Genomic DNA, 15552 nt, shown 5'->3' with positions numbered 1-15552 from the left:
TCCACAATCACCTGACCTCAACCCAACTGAGATGGTTTGGGATGAGTTGGAACGCAGAGTGAAGGAAAAGCAGCCAACAAGTGCTCAGCATATGGGGGAACTCCTTCAAGACTTTTGGAAAAGCATTCCAGGTTAAGCTGGTTGATAGAGTGCCAAGAGTGTACAAATGTATGACCATATTAGAGACAAATATTTCCCTCAGATTACACAGACCCACCAAGAATTTGAAAACAAATCCAATTTTGATAAACTCCCATATCTATTGGGTGAAATACCAGTATGCCATCACAGCAGCAAGATTTGCGACCTGTTACCACAAGAAAATGACAACCAGTGAAGAACAACACCACTGTAAATACAACCTATATTTATGTTTATTTATTTTCCCTTTTGTACTTTAACTATTTGCACATGAAATGACATTTGAAATGTCTTGACTCTTTTGGAACTATTGTGAGTGCAATGTTTACTGTACCTTTTTTATTGTTTATTTCACTTTTGTTTATTATCTATTTCATTTGCTTTGGCAATGAAAACATATGTTTCCCATGACAATAAAGCCCTTAAATTGAATTGAAATTGAATTGAATGAAGCGAGCGAGGAAGAGATGTCACTACAATTATCTATCATCTTGTACCAAGTTGTAAAGATCTCTGTTCTAAAGAGCTACCATCGCTGATAAGTAAAGATCCCTGATCCAAAGAGCTACCATCTCTGATTAGTTGTAAAGATCTCTGTTCCAAAGAGCTACCATCTCTGATAAGTTGTAAAGATCCCTGTTCTAAAGAGCTACCATTTCTGATAAGTTGTCAAGATCCCTTTTCCAAAGCGCTGCCATCTATAATAAGTTGAAAAGATCCCTGTTCTAAAGAGCTACCATCTCTAATAAGTTGAAATGATCCCTGTTCCAAAGAGCTACCATCTCTGATAAGTTGTAAAGATCCCTGTTCTAAAGAGCTGAGCTGATAAAGGTCCAGACAGGAAGATGTAATTAAAATGGACTGATTGTTCGACAGAACTACACAGGTTTGACAGTTGAAGAGGCAATCGGGATTCTCCTGCCTCCATTGCTCAGTTGTCTACCCGTCGAGAATATCCTGACTGGTTGCATCACTGCCTGGTATGGCAACTACTCGGCCTCCAACCGCAAGGCACTACAGAGGGTAGTGCGAACGGCCCAGTACATCACTGGGGCCAAGCTTCCTGCCTTCCAGGACCTCTATGCCAGGCGGTGTCAGAGGAAGGCCCTAAAAATTGTCAAAGACTCCAGCCAACCTAGTCATAGACTGTTCTCTCTGCTACCGAAAGGCAAGCGGTACCGGAGCACCAAGTCTAGGTCCAAGAGGCTTCTAAACAGCTTCTACCCCCAAGCCATAAGACTCCTGAACATCGAATCAAATGGATACCCTGTAACGATCGTCGTGCAGGAAGGAAGAAGTGGACCAAGGCGCAGCTGGGAGCGAACTCATGTTATTTATTACAGACTGAAATAACACGGTCAAAACAGAAAATAAACGTATCGCTACTGCTCCAACAAAAAGAGACAACAACCCACAAACATCGTGGGGGGAAAAGGAACTTAAATATGATTCCCCAATCAGAGGCAACTAGTGACAGCTGTCTCTGATTGGGAATCGACAGAACCCAACATAGAAATACGCCCCAAAGCAAGGCTATACCAAAAACATAGAAAATAAACTATAGAAATGCCACACCCTGACCAAAATAGAAGAGTTCACCTGGTCAGGGCGTGACATACCCAGACTATTTGCATTGCCCCCCCCCCTTTTACACCGCTGCTACTCTCTGTTGTTATCATCTATGCATAGTCACTTCAATAACTCTACCTACATGTATATATTACCTCAATTACCGCAACTAACCAGTGCCATCGCTATTGTTATTTTACTGCTGCTCTTTAATTACTTGTTACTTATATTTCTTATTCTTATCCATATTTTTTAAAACTGCACTGTAGGTTAGGGGCTCGTAAGTAGCATTTCACTGTAAGGTCTACTACACCTGTTGTATTCATCATTTCACTGTGAGGTCTACACCTGTTGTATTCATCATTTCACTGTGAGGTCTACACCTGTTGTATTCATCATTTCACTGTGAGGTCTACACCTGTTGTATTCATCATTTCACTGTGAGGTCTACACCTGTTGTATTCATCATTTCACTGTGAGGTCTACACCTGTTGTATTCATCATTTCACTGTGAGGTCTACTACACCTGTTGTATTCAGCATTTCACTGTAAGGTCTACTACACCTGTTGTATTCAGCATTTCACTGTGAGGTCTACACCTGTTGTATTCATCATTTCACTGTGAGGTCTACACCTGTTGTATTCATCATTTCACTGTGAGGTCTACAACACCTGTTGTATTCATCATTTCACTGTGAGGTCTACTACACCTGTTGTATTCAGCATTTCACTGTGAGGTCAACTACACCTGTTGTATTCATCATTTCACTGTGAGGTCTACAACACCTGTTGTAATCATCATTTCACTGTGAGGTCTACTACACCTGTTGTATTCAGCATTTCACTGTGAAGTCTACACCTGTTGTATTCAGCATTTCACTGTGAGGTCTACACCTGTTGTATTCAGCATTTCACTGTGAGGTCTACACCTGTTGTATTCAGCATTTCACTGTGAGGTCTACTACACCTGTTGTATTCATCATTTCACTGTAAGGTCTACACCTGTTGTATTCAGCATTTCACTGTGAGGTCTACACCTGTTGTATTCAGCATTTCACTGTAAGGTATACTACACCTGTTGTATTCAGCATTTCACTGTAAGGTCTACGACACCTGTTGTATTCAGCATTTCACTGTAAGGTCTACTACACCTGTTGTATTCAGCATTTCACTGTAAGGTCTACTACACCTGTTGTATTCAGCATTTCACTGTAAGGTCTACTACACCTGTTGTATTCAGCATTTCACTGTGAGGTCTACTACACCTGTTGTATTCATCATTTCACTGTGAGGTCTACTACACCTGTTGTATTCAGCATTTCACTGTGAGGTCTACTACACCTGTTGTATTCATCATTTCACTGTGAGGTCTACCACCTGTTGTATTCATCATTTCACTGTGAGGTCTACTACCTGTTGTATTCATCATTTCACTGTAAGGTCTACTACACCTGTTGTATTCATCATTTCACTGTGAGGTCTACTACACCTGTTGTATTCAGCATTTCACTGTGAGGTCTACTACACCTGTTGTATTCATCATTTCACTGTGAGGTCTACTACACCTGTTGTATTCATCATTTCACTGTAAGGTCTACTACACCTGTTGTATTCAGCATTTCACTGTGAGGTCTACTACACCTGTTGTATTCATCATTTCACTGTAAGGTCTACTACACCTGTTGTATTCAGCATTTCACTGTAAGGTCTACTACACCTGTTGTATTCAGCATTTCACTGTAAGGTCTACTACACCTGTTGTATTCAGCATTTCACTGACATAAAGGTCTACTACACCTGTTGTATTCAGCATTTCACTGTGAGGTCTACCACCTGTTGTATTCATCATTTCACTGTGAGGTCTACACACCTGTTGTATTCATCATTTCACTGTGAGGTCTACTACACCTGTTGTATTCAGCATTTCACTGTGAGGTCTACTACACCTGTTCTATTCAGCATTTCACTGTAAGGTCTACTACACCTGTTGTATTCAGCATTTCACTGTGAGGTCTACACCTGTTGTATTCATCATTTCACTGTGAGGTCTACACCTGTTGTATTCATCATTTCACTGTGAGGTCTACAACACCTGTTGTATTCATCATTTCACTGTGAGGTCTACTACACCTGTTGTATTCAGCATTTCACTGTGAGGTCTACTACACCTGTTGTATTCATCATTTCACTGTGAGGTCTACTACACCTGTTGTATTCATCATTTCACTGTGAGGTCTACTACACCTGTTGTATTCAGCATTTCACTGTGAAGTCTACACCTGTTGTATTCAGCATTTCACTGTGAGGTCTACCACCTGTTGTATTCAGCATTTCACTGTGAGGTCTACACACCTGTTGTATTCAGCATTTCACTGTGAGGTCTACTACACCTGTTGTATTCATCATTTCACTGTAAGGTCTACACCTGTTGTATTCAGCATTTCACTGTGAGGTCTACTACACCTGTTGTATTCAGCATTTCACTGTGGTCTACTACACCTGTTGTATTCAGCATTTCACTGTAAGGTCTACGACACCTGTTGTATTCAGCATTTCACTGTAAGGTCTACTACACCTGTTGTATTCAGCATTTCACTGTAAGGTCTACTACACCTGTTGTATTCAGCATTTCACTGTAAGGTCTACTACACCTGTTGTATTCAGCATTTCACTGTAAGGTCTACTACACCTGTTGTATTCAGCATTTCACTGTGAGGTCTACTACACCTGTTGTATTCATCATTTCACTGTGAGGTCTACTACACCTGTTGTATTCAGCATTTCACTGTGAGGTCTACTACACCTGTTGTATTCATCATTTCACTGTGAGGTCTACACCTGTTGTATTCATCATTTCACTGTGAGGTCTACTACACCTGTTGTATTCATCATTTCACTGTAAGGTCTACTACACCTGTTGTATTCAGCATTTCACTGTAAGGTCTACTACACCTGTTGTATTCAGCATTTCACTGTGAGGTCTACTACACCTGTTGTATTCATCATTTCACTGTGAGGTCTACACCTGTTGTATTCATCATTTCACTGTGAGGTCTACTACACCTGTTGTATTCATCATTTCACTGTAAGGTCTACACCTGTTGTATTCAGCATTTCACTGTAAGGTCTACTACACCTGTTGTATTCAGCATTTCACTGTAAGGTCTACCTACACCTGTTGTATTCAGCATTTCACTGTGAGTTCTACTACACCTGTTGTATTCATCATTTCACTGTGAGGTCTACTACACCTGTTGTATTCATCATTTCACTGTAAGGTCTACTACACCTGTTGTATTCAGCATTTCACTGTAAGGTCTACTACACCTGTTGTATTCAGCATTTCACTGTGAGGTCTACTACACCTGTTGTATTCAGCATTTCACTGTAAGGTCTACTACACCTGTTGTATTCATCATTTCACTGTGAGGTCTACTACACCTGTTGTATTCATCATTTCACTGTGAGGTCTACTACACCTGTTGTATTCATCATTTCACTGTGAGGTCTACTACACCTGTTGTATTCATCATTTCACTGTGAGGTGTACTACACCTGTTGTATTCATCATTTCACTGTGAGGTCTACACCTGTTGTATTCATCATTTCACTGTAAGGTCTACTACACCTGTTGTATTCAGCATTTCACTGTAAGGTCTACTACACCTGTTGTATTCGGTGCATGTGACTAATAACATTAAAGGTCTACTACACCTGTTGTATTCAGCATTTCACTGTGAGGTCTACTACACCTGTTGTATTCATCATTTCACTGTGAGGTCTACACCTGTTGTATTCATCATTTCACTGTAAGGTCTACTACACCTGTTGTATTCAGCATTTCACTGTGAGGTCTACTACACCTGTTGTATTCATCATTTCACTGTGAGGTGTACTACACCTGTTGTATTCATCATTTCACTGTGAGGTCTACACCTGTTGTATTCATCATTTCACTGTAAGGTCTACTACACCTGTTGTATTCAGCATTTCACTGTAAGGTCTACTACACCTGTTGTATTCGGTGCATGTGACTAATAACATTAAAGGTCTACTACACCTGTTGTATTCAGCATTTCACTGTGAGGTCTACTACACCTGTTGTATTCAGCATTTCACTGTAAGGTCTACTACACCTGTTGTATTCATCATTTCACTGTGAGGTCTACTACACCTGTTGTATTCATCATTTCACTGTGAGGTCTACTACACCTGTTGTATTCATCATTTCACTGTGAGGTCTACTACACCTGTTGTATTCATCATTTCACTGTGAGGTCTACTACACCTGTTGTATTCATCATTTCACTGTAAGGTCTACTACACCTGTTGTATTCAGCATTTCACTGTGAGGTCTACTACACCTGTTGTATTCATAATTTCACTGTGAGGTCTACACCTGTTGTATTCAGCATTTCACTGTAAGGTCTACTACACCTGTTGTATTCAGCATTTCACTGTAAGGTCTACTACACCTGTTGTATTCGGTGCATGTGACTAATAACATTAAAGGTCTACTACACCTGTTGTATTCAGCATTTCACTGTGAGGTCTACTACACCTGTTGTATTCAGCATTTCACTGTAAGGTCTACTACACCTGTTGTATTCAGCATTTCACTGTGAGGTCTACTACACCTGTTGTATTCATCATTTCACTGTGAGGTGTACTACACCTGTTGTATTCATCATTTCACTGTGAGGTCTACACCTGTTGTATTCATCATTTCACTGTAAGGTCTACTACACCTGTTGTATTCAGCATTTCACTGTAAGGTCTACTACACCTGTTGTATTCAGCATTTCACTGTGAGGTCTACTACACCTGTTGTATTCAGCATTTCACTGTGAGGTCTACACCTGTTGTATTCAGCATTTCACTGTAAGGTCTACTACACCTGTTGTATTCGGTGCATGTGACTAATAACATTAAAGGTCTACTACACCTGTTGTATTCAGCATTTCACTGTGAGGTCTACTACACCTGTTGTATTCAGCATTTCACTGTGAGGTCTACACCTGTTGTATTCATCATTTCACTGTGAGGTCTACACCTGTTGTATTCAGCATTTCACTGTGAGGTCTACTACACCTGTTGTATTCATCATTTCACTGTGAGGTCTACACCTGTTGTATTCATCATTTCACTGTAAGGTCTACTACACCTGTTGTATTCAGCATTTCACTGTGAGGTCTACTACACCTGTTGTATTCAGCATTTCACTGTGAGGTCTACTACACCTGTTGTATTCATCATTTCACTGTGAGGTCTACACCTGTTGTATTCAGCATTTCACTGTAAGGTCTACTACACCTGTTGTATTCAGCATTTCACTGTGAGGTCTACTACACCTGTTGTATTCAGCATTTCACTGTGAGGTCTACTACACCTGTTGTATTCAGCATTTCACTGTAAGGTCTACTACACCTGTTGTATTCAGCATTTCACTGTGAGGTCTACTACACCTGTTGTATTCATCATTTCACTGTGAGGTCTACTACACCTGTTGTATTCATCATTTCACTGTGAGGTCTACTACACCTGTTGTATTCGGTGCATGTGACTAATAACATTAACTGTAAGGTCTACTACACCTGTTGTATTCAGCATTTCACTGTGAGGTCTACTACACCTGTTGTATTCGGTGCATGTGACTAATAACATTAAAGGTCTACTACACCTGTTGTATTCGGTGCATGTGACTAATAACATTTGATTTGAAATAGTGGCAGGCGGGGTGGTCACTTTGTTGTTGTTTGAATCCCAGATTGTCTCTTTAATAAGACCCTTCCTACTTAAAGGAACAGTATGTCATTACAGTTTGACATAAAAGGAATGTTTTTAGCACCCTGATACAAACATTATCTGAATGTCAGCACAACTGGACAGTTTTAGTGTTTTGGGAACATGTCTTTTGTGATGTCCCCACAATGTTCCCACCAGACTGTTCCCACAACCTAATGAAACATTCTGGGAACCTTTAAAGAAGAGACTAAATGTGTTCTGGGAACGTTCTTGCAACATCAGATTAATGTTTTATACAAACATTCTGTAATCATCAGCACGACTGGACAGTTTTTCTATTATGAGAACATTTGCAGCGATCAAACAATTGTTTTGGGAACTTTTACAGAAACAATTTTGGTTTGCTGGGTCCCCTCTTATATTTTTCTCCAATGGGTTTTGAGAAAAAGCCATACGACGCAAGGAAACTAGGAAATATAATTGAGATTCACCCTATAAGGGGAACTTTTCTCCTGCACTCGTCTGACAAGGTTTGAAACTCTCCAAGGCAGAGAGAGAAATATCATCTGATACCGCCTGAGGGTTAGGACACAACCATCAACCTACAGCAGAGAGTCTGACACAGATTGTGTGTGTGTGTGTGTGTGTGTGTGTGTGTGTGTGTGTGTGTGTGTGTGTGTGTGTGTGTGTGTGTGTGTGTGTGTGTGTGTGTGTGTGTGTGTGTGTGTGTGTGTGTGTGTGTGTGCATGCATCTCTGGCCCAGGGTTTTTTATAGAAGATGGGAGAAACAGGGAGAATTGATGGGCTGCTGGATTGACAAACACACACACACACACACACACACACACACACAGAAACCCTGAGCTGCGGACATCAATCAGACGTTGTATTGTAATAGGCTTGTTCTGTTTCCACGGGTACAGGGGAGGAGTTTTAGATTTACTGTCCTCTTTAACCTCCGCTCCCTCTCTCTCTCTTCCTCCCTCGGTCTCTCTCTCTCTTTCTCCCTTGGTCTCTCTACCTCCTCTCTATCTATTTTGCTCTCTCTCTCTTTTAGCCTTGTTGTCCAGAACTGATATATGCTTCTCTATCACACTTTCTCTCTCTCTCATCTCCCCCCCTCTTTTTCTCCTCTTCTCAGACCCTCTGTCCAGAATGCTGATGACCTCTCATTCTCTATTCATCTCTCTCTCTCTCTCTCTCTCTCTCTCTCTCTCACTACCTCCCACCTTCCCTCTCACTCCCTACCTCCCTCTGTCTATCTCTCTCCCTCTCTCTTTCTCCATCCTTCTCTAGCTCCCTCCCTCTCTTTCCCTTCCTCCCTCTCACCTCTCTCCCCCCCTCCCTCTCTCTCTCTCTGTCCTCCTCATAGTTCAGAAGTGAATGTGAAATCTATGGGAGGTCACTTCGGTGTCTAAAAGGAGAAGTTATGGTCTGTCTGTCAGTGTGAGGAGGAGAGGGGGAGGAGAAGAGAGGAGAGGAGGGGAGAAGAGAGGAGGTGGGAAGAGAGGAGTGTGTCCTTGTCCATGTCCAGGTTGATCCCTGTTTAGTCCGGCTGATCCCTGTTTAGTCCAGGGTGGTCCCTGTCTAGTCCAGGGTGGTCCCTGTTTAGTCCAGGCTGATCTCTGTTTTGTCCAGGCTGATTCCTTTTTAGTCCAGGTTGATCTCTGTTTAGTCCATGCTGATCCCTGTTTAGTCCATGCTGATCCCTGTTTAGTCCAGGCTGATCCCTGTTTAGTCCAGGCTGATCCATGTTTTATCCAGGCTGATCCCTGTTTAGTCCAGGCTGATCTCTATTTAGTCCAGGGTGATCCCTGTTTAGTCCAGGCTGATCCCTGTTTAGTCCAGGCTGATCCCTGTTTAGTCCAGGCTGATCTCTATTTAGTCCAGGGTGATCCCTGTTTAGTCCAGGCTGATCCCTGTTTAGTCCAGGCTGTTCCCTGTTTAGTCCAGGCTGATACCTGTTTAGTCCAGGCTGATACCTGTTTAGTCCAGGCTGATCCCTATTTAGTCCAGGCTGATCCCTGTTTAGTCCAGGCTGATCCCTGTTTAGTCCAGGCTGATCCCTGTTTAGTCCAGGCTGATCCCTGTTTAGTCCAGGCTGATCCCTGTTTAGTCCAGGCTCCTCTCCTCTTCCTTCATTCCCCTTTACTTGTCCTTTCCTCTCCAGTTCTTGCACAGAGCTATCGCTCACTGTTCTTCTCCCTATTGGTCAATCTACACCCAGCATCTCACACACACGGACGCACACACGCACGCACGCACGCACGCACGCACACACACACACACACACACACACACACACACACACACACACACACACACACACACACACACACACACTGGGTTTTGTTCAAGTCAGTTATTGATCTAGAAGTGGGGGAACACTGGAGATGGCAGTGAGATCACAGTGACAGGGACCCTATTCCCTAGATAGTGCACTACTCTTGACCAGGGTCCCCTTCAACCAAGGTCTCTCACCTTTCATCCTGCCTTGTTTACAATTTACCCTTCAGAAGCTGTCTCAACAGAGCACACACAGTGACAAGTTCACGGACTGAAAGAGATGGAATGGGACAAACACAGTGACAAGTTCACGGACCGAAAGAGATGGAATGGGACAAACACAGTGACAAGTTCAAACATGTCAGGTTACTAATTAAATTCTCTAATGGAATGGGACCAACACGTCAGGTTACTAATTAAATTCTCTAATGGAATGGGACCAACACGTCAGGTTACTAATTAAATTCTCTAATGGAATGGGACCAACACATCAGGTTACTAATTAAATTCTCTAATGGAATGGGACCAACACGTCAGGTTACTAATTAAATTCTCTAATGGAATGGGACCAACACGTCAGGTTACTAATTAAATTCTCTAATGGATTGGGACCAACACGTCAGGTTACTAATTGTGTATCTTGTTGTTGTTGTGTTCTTATAGCTCACAGAGTCACGTGGTGAAGTAATGACTGGTCTGGCAGTTGATTTGATCAGGGGGCTGGACTCTGCTGTGTGTGTATGGAGGTCATCCGTCCTAGCCGTCCCATCTCCCCTTAATGTGATTAATTTCGACCCTAGTCGCCTTCGGAGTTAATGTATACACACACACACATACACACACACACACAAGCACACACACACACACACACACACACACACACACACACACACACACACACACACACACACACACACACACACACACACACACACAGAGACAGACAGACAGACACACACAGACACACACACACACACATACACACACACACACACACAGACACACACACACACACACACACACGCATACACACACACACACATGCAGATACATACACACTTACAAAGATCCATTGGCCTGTGGAGAGCAGGCTCTCTTCCACAGCAATAGAAAGCACATGTTGATCTGTGACTGCTTGCCTGCGTGTGTGCATGTGTGTGTGTGTGCGTATGTGGGTGTGTGTGTGTGTGTGTGTGTGTGTGTGTGTGTGTGTGTGTGTGTGTGTGTGTGTGTGTGTGTGTGTGTGTGTGTGTGTGTGTGTGTGTGTGTGTGTGTGTGTGTGTGCGTATGTGGGTGTGTGTGTGTGTGTGTGCATATGTGGGTGTGTGTGTATGTGGGTGTGTGTGTGTATGGGTGTGTGTGTGTGTGTGTGTGTGTGGGGGGGGGTGCGGGTGTGAGTATGTGTGACATGGTAGATAGTATACCAACCAGGTCACATGGTAGATAATATACCAACCAGGTCACATGGTAGATAATATACCAACCAGGTCACATGGTAGATAATATACCAACCAGGTCACATGGAGATAATATACCAACCAGGTCACTTGGTAGATAGTGTACCTTCCAGGTCACATGGTAGATAGTATACCAACCAGGTCACATGGTAGATTATATACCAACCAGGTCACATGGTAGATAATATACCAGCCAGGTCACATGGTAGATAGTATACCAACCAGGTCACATGGTAGATAATATACCAACCAGGTAACATGGTAGATAATATTGCAACCAGGTCACTTGGTAGATAGTATACCAACCAGGTCACATGGTAGATAATGTACCAACCAGGTCACATGGTAGATAATATACCAACCAGGTCACTTGGTAGATAGTATACCATCCAGGTCACATGGTAGATAGTATACCAGCCAGGTTACATGGTAGATAGTATAACAGCCAGGTCACATGGTAGATAGTATACTAACCAGGTCACATGGCAGATAGTATACCAGCCAGGTCACTTGGTAGGTAGTATACCAGCCAGGTCACATGGTAGATAGTATACCAACCAAGTCACATGGTAGATAATATACCAACCAGGTCACATGGTAGATAGTATACCAACCAGGTGACATGGTAGATAATAAACCAACCAGGTCACATGGTAGATAATATACCTGCCAGGTCACATGGTAGATAATATACCAGCCAGGTCACATGGTAGATAATATACCAACCAGGTCACATGGTAGATAATATACCAACCAGGTGACATGGTAGATAATAAACCAACCAGGTCACATGGTAGATATTATACCTGCCAGGTCACATGGTAGGTAATATACCAGCAATGTTACATGGTAGATACTATACCAGCCAGGTCACATGGTAGATAATATACCAGCAATGTTACATGGTAGATAGTATACCAACCAGGTCACATGGTAGAAAATATACCAACCAGGTCACATGGTAGATAATATACCAACCAGGTCACATGGTAGATAGTATACCAGCCAGGTCACATGGTAGATAATATACCAACCAGGTCACATGGTAGATAATATACCAACCAGGTCACATGGTAGATAGTATACAGGGATTTTGAATGCTCTATCCTTCCGGCTGCCAGTTCACTCCATACAGATTTACCTGCAGGCAGCTCAGGGTTTCGAGCTGATAACCGTCCCACCTCTGTAACATCCAGTCTACCTCTTCTCCAAATTACTGAGATACTATGATGCTCTATTGATATGTAGATTCTATATTGATTCATCCTTGACACTGATGATGGTTCTAAATACCGAAAATAATTTTAAAAAACATTGACATTTGTTTATCATTCATCATTTTTAATTTGAGCCACCGTTTTCTGTTTTGTATTTTTCCACATCTCGAGAGTATGCAGGTCTCTATCTTTCTATGCTGATACACTGTACATCCACCAGCTTCCCTTTGGTCATTGTTAAAGGTTAACAAGCAGTGACATGTCACAGCATGTCTCTTTCTCTACCTAACATAATATATCCCAACGTAACGTCAGAAAGTACAACACCCCTCTGAACCTAATATATCCCAACGTAACGTCAGAAAGTACAACACCACTCTGAACCTAATATAACCCAACGTAACGTCAGAAAGTACAACACCACTCTGAACCTAATATATCCCAACGTAACGTCAGAAAGTACAACACCACTCTGAACCTAATATAACCCAACATAACCTCAGAAAGTACAACACCACTCTGAACCTAATATAACATAACCCAACATCTCTCTCTCTCTCTCTCTCTCTCTCTCTCTCTCTCTCTCTCTCTCAAATTCAAATTCAAGCTGCTTTATTGGCATGAAAAACATTGTGTCAATATTGCCAAAGCAACAATGTATACAATATACATTGTAATACAATTATAAACAATAACAAATAATAATATAAAATGGCAGCAAATAATAATACAAAATTAAATATAAAAATAATAACAATAAAATAGTAGTAAAATAATAGTAAAATAGTAGAATGTAATAAATATGAAAATCTAAATATGGAAAATAATCTAGAACTAACTTATAACTAAATAACGGTCATCTTCACCATTACATCAGTACTACAACTACTATCATCATTACCACTACCACCACCACCACCATCACTAAACTGTTATCATTACCATTACCACCCATACCACTACTATTTGGAATGGTAAACAACAATAATAATAGTAATAATAAGTAAGTTACTGTTTACTATGCAGATGTTATTATCCAGTGTCCCTCAGGCTATGGCAGGCAAATACATATTTGGCTGCAAGAGGAGACATTGCTCCTTCGCCCATGAGTATTTTTAGTTTTTCCTCTGGGTTTAATAAGTTCAAATTTGGAATAAATGTAGTCATTTCTGTGAATAAGGAATCTCTTTGTGAGGAATATTTATCACAGTAAAGGAGAAAGTGCATCTCTGTCTCTACCTCCCCTGTCGTGCAGTGACCACATACACGCTCCTCTTTGGGTAGCCATGTCTTTTTATGTCTACCGGTTTCTACTGCCAATCGGTGGTCACTCAGCCTGTACTTGGTAAGGATCTGTAAGGATCTGTCTCTGCTTCGTATCTCTGACAGAGTAGAGATAATCAGCCAATTCATATTCTCTGTTTAGGGTCAGATAGCAATTTAGTCGGCTTTGGGATTTTGTTTCGTTTTTCCAATGTTGTAAATATGAGTCCTTTGATTGGTTCATGGTTTTTGTTTATTTGAATTCTTTCTTTTGAAGCTGTGCTGGTGTCAGCTTGGTTGGTGAGGTCCAACACCAGCTGACTGAGAGGGCTCGTTTCTGGGCTCAGCTCTTGGGTTTGGAGTGCTTTAAATTGCAGACTTGAATTTAGATGTAGCCAAAATGTTAATGATCTTTTCTGTATTTTCATTATTACTGGAAAGCGGCCCAATTCTGCCCTACATGCGTTAGTTGGTGTATTTCTCTGGACTTGTAGGATTTTCCGACAGAATTCTGCATGTAGGGCTTCAATTGGATGTTTGTCCCACATTTTAAAGTCCAGTTTATTGAGTGGCCCCCAAACCTCACTTCCGTAAAGAGCTATTGGTAGGATTACACTGTCAAATATTTTGGTCCAAATTCTAATTGGGATGTTGATTTTGAATAATTTCATTTTTATTGCATACAATGCTCTGCGGGCATTTTCTTTGAGTGCATTCACTGCCATATTAAAGTTTCCCGATGCAGATATGGTCAGACCATAGGTAGGTGTAATTTTTAGTGTGTTCAATGATGGTGTTGTTCAGGGTGAATTTATATTTGTGTTTCTGACATCTGGTTTTCTTTTGGAAAATCATGATTTTCGTTTTTTGGAAATTTACTGCCAGGGCCCAATTATGGCAATATTGCTCTAGAATATTAATGTTCTGTTGAAGACCTTCTTTGGTTGGTGATAGAAGTACCAAGTCATCAGCATATAGCAGGTATTTCACCTCTGTGTCAAATAGTGTGAGTCCTGGGGCTGGAGAATGGTCCAACATGTCTGCTAATTCATTGATATAAATGTTGAAAAGGTTTGGACTCAAACTGCAGCCTTGTCTCACACCTCGACATTGTGAAAATAATTCTGTTCTTTGGTTTTTGATTTTTATTGCACATTTATTTTCTGTGTACATACATACATACATTCTCTCTCTCTTTCTCTATCTTTCTCTCTGTCTCTCTCTCTCTTTCTCTCTCTCTCTCTCTTTCTCCCAGTAGCATTTCATACTGTGCTAACACTGTGTTATCATGTAATATGCAGTGTCATCTGGAGATTTCAACTCTCCTCCTCCTCCTCTTCCCTTCATGTCTGGTATTTTTTATTTCTTTGTGTTGTGTGTTCATCTTTCAGAGTGGTGTTACCAACACTAATGTCACTGTGGTGTGTCAGAGTGGTGTTACCAACACTAATGTCACTGTGGTGTGTCAGAGTGGTGTTAACACTAATGTCACTGTGGTGTGTCAGAGTGGTGTTAACAACACTAATGTCACTGTGGTGTGTCAGAGTGGTGTTAACACTAATGTCACTGTGGTGTGTCAGAGTGGTGTTAACACTAATGTCACTGTGGTGTGTCAGAGTGGTGTTAACACTAATGTCACTGTGGTGTGTCAGAGTGGTGTTAACACTAATGTCACTGTGGGGTGTCAGAGTGGTGTTACCAACACTAATGTCACTGTGGTGTGTCAGAGTGGTGTTAACACTAATGTCACTGTGGTGTGTCAGAGTGGTGTTAACACTAATGTCACTGTGGTGTGTCAGAGTGGTGTTAATACTAATGTCACTGTGGTGTGTCAGAGTGGTGTTGTCGTTAGTGACTAGTGGTTTCTAGTAACT

Source organism: Salmo salar, chromosome ssa03 (genome assembly GCF_905237065.1).
Source record: "Salmo salar chromosome ssa03, Ssal_v3.1, whole genome shotgun sequence".
In the NCBI taxonomy this organism is placed as follows: domain Eukaryota; kingdom Metazoa; phylum Chordata; class Actinopteri; order Salmoniformes; family Salmonidae; genus Salmo; species Salmo salar.
This window is presented reverse-complemented; position numbering follows the sequence as displayed.